This window comes from Rhamphochromis longiceps, linkage group LG7, assembly GCF_057381845.1.
Source record: "Rhamphochromis longiceps isolate RC_006_pf linkage group LG7, R_longiceps_female_GT1.1, whole genome shotgun sequence".
NCBI lineage: Eukaryota > Metazoa > Chordata > Actinopteri > Cichliformes > Cichlidae > Rhamphochromis > Rhamphochromis longiceps.
Window position 1 is genome coordinate 24,487,905 of NC_140563.1, and position 6,722 is coordinate 24,494,626.

General features: G+C 35.2%; 1 long non-coding RNA gene across 1 annotated transcript; it reads right to left on the reverse strand.

The window, feature by feature from the left end:
* Positions 1–2,319: 2,319 nt before the first annotated feature.
* LOC146665356 (uncharacterized) lies at positions 2,320–6,096 on the reverse strand. The gene is made up of 7 exons (XR_014912597.1): positions 5,962–6,096; positions 5,464–5,503; positions 5,272–5,318; positions 4,925–4,969; positions 4,048–4,077; positions 3,518–3,586; positions 2,320–3,311 (listed from the first exon to the last, which is right to left on the reverse strand). It is a non-coding gene; the product is annotated as an uncharacterized LOC146665356 (long non-coding RNA).
* Between the last annotated feature and the right edge of the window lie 626 nt (positions 6,097–6,722).

Here is a 6,722-nt window from a genome sequence, read left to right on the forward strand (position 1 = left end):
GGGGTGGTTGATAAAATAGAAATAGATGTAAGGGACGTAAAATTTAGAAAGTAAGATTAATTAATACTCAGTAGTTTTGCCTAGGGAACCAAAAAAGAAGTTTGGAGAGGCAACTAACTAAAATTGTCAAAGATAATGGGAGAGGGTGTCTTTATACATGCTCAGTCATTCAGGTAAGGAAATCCTAAAACGTTTATTGTGTTCACGTGGATGAGTGATGAAACATTTCTCCCACTGAAAACACTATGTCCAGATGAACAGAATCAACCTTTTTGAATATTAGAGGGACTAAATTAATGTGGGGAGTGATTACAGGAATGCCAGTGGGCAGCGATCTAGAGAAACCTAAACAAAACATGCATGATAGTGAGAATTACTGACTGAAGAAATCGTCTAAAACAACTATGGGGAGAGAGCTGATAACTTATCAGTGCCTTTGGAATTCATTCCAAAGGTACAGATTAGACAGTCGGGGGGGGGGGGGTGATGAACTTTCAGGTTAGACCTTCTGTGCTTCCTCCCCTCAGGTGCTACAAGTGTCAGAGATATGAGCATTGCAGTGTGCAAATGGAAGCAGAGGTGCTCTAAGTGTGGGGGTGAGCACAGATATGGAGACTGTGATAATGCAAAAGATAACTGTGGTAGGCAGCACAGGGTGACCTATGGGGGATGTGAGGTTAGGAGAAAAGATATGGAAATAGAAATAGAAGTTAAAGAAGTTCACAGTATAAGTTGCATAGAAGCTGTAAAGAATTAACGAAAAAAGTTTTGTGAAATAGACATATGACTGACAGGAAAGTCATTGTACACTTACATTGCAGAAGATGATTTTGCTGATTGCTTATCTGATAAATTGCATGGACCAACTGAAACACTAAACAGCAAGACAGAAACAGAACAACAGAAAAAACTGTGAATGGATTAGATTAATTTTTTGTATAAAAGACACGCTCTGGGAGTTAATAAGTGAACCAAGACAGATAAGAAGGCAGGAGGACCAGAAGAGAAGACAATATGATTATTTTAGAGTGGGACACTAAAGGTTTGGAGAAAATTGGAGAATAGTTTAAAGGAATCACTGAATTTCAAAGGAACCCATACGGTAAAAAAATATATTTTAAAATACATTTTGAAATATATTTCAAAATATACAAAAAATGGCCAAAAAATATATGTGCTAAAATACATTTTAAAATACATTTATATATTTAAAATGTATTTTAGCACATATATTTTTTGGCCATTTTTTGTATATTTTGAAATGTATTTCAAAATGTATTTTAAAATACATTTTGAAATATGTTTATGTATTTTGAAATGTTTTTTAGCACATATATTTTTTGGCCATTTTTTGTATATTTTGAAATATATTAATAAAATATATTTCAAAATACAATTTAAATTTATTTAAAATCATTCAAAAAAATATAAATTTAACCCTTCATATATTTCTAAGAAAAACACATTCACATGTAACATCTGAAAGAAATCTTTATTTGATGTTTAAAACATACATATAGCATATCAGTCAAGCAAGGAATATTCATTTTATAAGTTTATTCTCATTACATACTCAAACATTCTAAAAGAAACACACACACATATACATATATGTGTGTGTGTGTGTGTATATATATATATATATATATATATATATATATATATATATATATATACACACACACACACACACACACACACACACACACACATATGTGTATGTGTGTGTGATTGTATGAACATAAGTCAGCATACTTAAAATGTAATTTCTTTTCCTTTTCCAGCAGTCTCAGTTCCCCCAGCTTTCACGGCAATCCTCAAAGCCCTTCTGGACACGCTGGGAAACCCCTTCCTTACCGCCACTGTAACAAACAAAAGTCACAGTTCTATTACTTTTATCAGAGTTAAAATAAAAATGTGATTTATGTTAGCTGGCTTCATTTAGCAAACAGATATTTCTGTTTACCGTATTTCCCGGACTACAGAGCGCACCTGAATATTAGCCGCACAAGCTAAAAGCAGGGGAAAATCCTGTTTTGTACATACATTAGCCGCACCTGACTAAAAGCCGCAGGTGTTTCAATGTTGACTTATCATATGTAAGAGAATATGCACAAATCGAATTGTCAGGAAAGAGATGGCTGTTTGGAGACACACCACTTTTATTAATATTTTGAAAAACAAGTTATGGGTACATATTTGCATAACCTTTTAGGGTATGTGTACAAGTAGTGGTAATTACAAGTACAAAACATGTACTGTGCTTCATAAATGAGTAACAAATGTAGTACATAACAATAACCTACAGCACACCAGAAAAATAGATTCAGACTACCTTTTAGGCTCAGGTGCAGTGACACGGCTTTAACAAGAAGAAAAGTCAGTCATTCACCACCATCTTTCTCTTCTTCCTGCGCACTAAAACCACCAAAGTCCTCTCCTCCAGTGTCGGAAACGAACAGGCTCAGGGTGGCTTCATCATCCACTCTCAGCTCCTTTCTTTCGTTGTCACTTTCAAAACCAAAGAAATCCTCATTGTCAGTGTCAGAGTCAAACACCTTCTGAAGAGCCTCCTCTCCATCAGGCAGCAGTCCAGCCCTTCGAAATCCGTTGGTGATCGTGGATGTTTTCACACTTTCCCACGCTGTCAGAATCCAGTGGTGGAGTTGGGCATAACTTGCTTTTTGCAAGTTTATCGCCGCTCATCATCCACGCCTCCAGCTGAACGCGTAGCGCTACTTTGAAGTTTGTTTTTCGCGCTACTTCGTACGGCACTACGTTGCCTGGCGGATGGACATGTGACTAACATACCACTCTTGAACTCCGATCCTTCCGCCAGGCAACGTAGTGCCGTACAACAGCGGAACAAACAAAACAAATCCGCTCATGGACAATCCATAGAAAAGCCGCACCTGACTAAAAGCCGCAGGGTTCAAAGCTTGTGCAAAAAGTAGCGGCTTATAGCCCGACAATTACGGTATATAGATACAGATATTAATACAGATATATTTTACGCATAATTTTACCTCTTTTTTTTCCTAGATGGGAAGTCTATCCAGTTCACATTACAGTAATGCTAACACCCCTTTTGGTCGTCTCTCCTTACCTTCCAGCATTCATAAATCTGTTGACCTTCTTTGTCTGAGACCAACCACTACAATGCATCATCACCTATTTGTATTGGTAACTTACTTGTGCTGTATGCAATTTTAGATACACAGAAAGTCTTCACTTACTATATATGGCTGTCATAGTGTCCTTATCAAGGGCAGTTCTTCACTCTGCGCCGATGTCCGTTTTGCTCTGTCCTCCTATAAAAAGCATGAACATTTGAGTGTTTGACTAGTTTTAGATTTCCAAAAATTTGATATTTGTACAACTAAACATTTGAACTACAATATATGCTATTGAGCGATACTTTTATGGGTAATTTTTGGTAAAGAAACTGGTGACAGAGTTGTAGGCTTTTTAAAGTACTATTAGCTAACCATTTGAACTGACTTTCAAAGCTGATTACCTTTTAAATTGCTGTGGATCAAAACCTCCAGTGGGAAGGCGGCCATTGGAAGAACACACACCACTGAACCTGAAAATAACAAAAACAAACAAAAAACAGAACAATATATAAGAGTCCGGTAGGGTAATAAATCTCTTCTGAAGCAATATAGTTCATTTTGGGTGAAAAACAAAACATTCCTCTAAAATATATATACTGACATCAGCAATCAACATCATGATTGTAATTATTTCCTTTTTAGTACATCTACTGCTGTTTGCATGTGTCAAGCACTACGACTGTATCTATGCATATAAATTCACCATATATATCCAGCAAAAATGTTTTGTTATAGTCAAAAGGAAAACAAACAAAGGCATTCAATCAGAGGTGAGAAATTAATTGGGAATATGAATTATAGGTGAACTATTCTTTACCTACTAGCAATCAAGCTTCTTTAACCAAGAAGCTTGAAATATTTGAATGTAAAATAAAATAAATAAATAAATAATAATAAAAATAACATGATGTAATTAAAATGCACAACTTACATTAAGGAAATCTGCATTTGTATCCACAGGCTAAAAGTAAAACAGTAAATGTGTTAGTGATAGTACAGGTATTTGTAAAAAAAAAAAAAAAAAAAAAAGAGGCAGTAACTGTGACGCTTCTAGTGGGATGCTAAATGCAGAGATTTATATTTACAGTATAATACTGCATGTACGGGTAACTGTGTTGTGAACTGTAACTGAATATTAGAGAATCTCAGAGAAATTAAATGTATTTATTTTTTGAATTTATCAATCATAAAACCGTCTGTTTTGAAGGCCTGTTACGATAGCGACTTTTTGTTGGTCGGTATATTGCCCCATAAACAATTGCGACAAGTTATGTCATTGTCATTTTAAGACCATTTTATGTCTTTGAATGTATAATCATAATATAACACCATAATAATGCAAGATCTACACACTTTCAATTGACAAACCAACATCTAATTCTTAAAGTATTTAGATCATTGAAATTAGGAATCAAAATATTAGATACCTTAAAAACTTGAATAAATAGTAAATTTTCTAACAAATAGAAAACAATGTTATTTAATGTTATTGTTTTGTTATCATTATATTTTATTTTTGTAAATATAATGGCGGATAAATTACATCATCAACAATTATTGAGGTCATGTACATGTATTGTGTGTTAAGTCGATATATCGATTATTGTGATAGGCCTACTGTTTTTGTATCATAACGAGCTTGTCAAACATGCATGACCACTAAACAATGTCTAAGCAGTAGTATTGGTCTGAATGACAACAAACATAACTAGTGTTTTGGAAAATCTGTTAGAAAACAGTTATTTCAATAATTATGATTAGCATGTGACACAGACACCGCATAAAAAACTACAACAACAAATACTTACTTTAGGAGGATGGGGGAGGGCAGCATGAGGTTGAGACTTTGACATCTGTAAAAAACAAATTCATGTATTACAAACAAGTCACTTAAAAATACATTAATGTGGCAGACTGTTCCCTGTTCAGATGCAGTGTATAAGTACAATCAGGGCTGTCACAACAATGGGGTGGGGCCAAGTGGCTGCAACCCTAGGTACAATGTGCAGGTACATATAATATATGTGAATAAAGCAAGAATCTGTTTAGGTTAGTCACTGTGCTGACTGATGCTTGCTAGGTTTATATGATTGCAAACTGCACAAAAACAACAACAGCAACAACATTAATGACAATGACAAACAAAATTACTTACATTTATGTAAATCTCACATTAGGAAGATCTGCATTTGATTTCATGGGCTGAAATAAATAGGCAGAAACATTACTGCTAAAAAAATAAAAAACAAAAACTCTAAAAAGCCTAAAAATGACTTAAAAAGCAAGGAAATGTGGAACATTGTAATTAGCGAACATTAATAAAGCATAACTGTTCTTTGTTTCTAACCTTGGTAAGTACTCTGTAGCCAGAAGGAGAGGTAGGATTTCTGTGAAAGCCAAATTAAATGTGAATAGGCTTTGATAGTTATTGAGAAGGCAGAATAATAAGAAAAGGCAAAAGTACGTCACAATATAATTAATTAAGTTACATATTTTGATTACCAAATTATGGAAGCGTGGAGCTGCCACCCAGGCAAAAGAAAAATAAAGCTGTATCACGTTATGACGTGAAATGTTTATTGTTCTAACATTATGCTTTTCATGTTTGTATAATATAATATCACGTTATTATACATAATTGTCACGTTCGCACAATATTGTACGGACGTGATAATTATGTACATTTTTCGTACAATGTTGTTCAAACATGATAGTATATTGTTAGAACGATAAACTTTTCACGTTATAACGTGATATACTTATATTTCTCTTTTGCCTGGGTGGCAGCTCTACGCTTCCGTTCCAAATACACGAGAATAAAGTAATATTATATGGGAAAAGGCACCTGCTAGCTTGATGATGGAGGCTTCTTAGACTGGCCACCCGCCTTGGCTTCTTGTCGCCACTCCACGAAATAAAGGTCCGTTTCCTCCATGCCGGCTAATTATTCATCCTCATTAAAATCTCGTATATGTTCAGTTGGCAGAATTGAGAATTTTACATCTTCCAACCACTTAATTAACGCGAACATAATCGGCTTGTTTCTTCCCGTCTCCTGTATCCGGCCGTTCCTCTCGCTGTCAGATTTCGCGCCTCAGAGACGTCGTTATTTTTCAAAAAAAAAAAAAAGAAGAAAGAAAGAAAGAAACAGCAACAACTACTAAAGAGAGTTTTTGCACGTTCATTGCACATTTGTGGGAATGTTTAAATATTTAATTTTTATTAATTACTTTTCATTGTATCTTTATTTTTTAAACCACCGTGGCAATGCGCATGCGCATACACTCCTGCACGCAAAGGGCTTTGGAGTTGACGTAATGTCGCAATGCATTGTGGGAGCGCAGCACCATCTTGGCAGGTCACGAATCAAAACAAGATTGCTACGAACCATTCTGAAACGTAGCTCAAAAGAAAATGACGGTATAGAGACAGATTCTGTCCAGATGCAAAGAGACGGTACTTGATTGTTGAAATGTGGACCCGTATGAAATATAGCCGTGGAGTAGAAACCCTGAAGACCAAACCGCTATTGACTTAGCATGATCTACTCTCATACCTTGTCTGTGGAGTCAGAGCATACACGGCGCACCAATTTCGCAATTATAA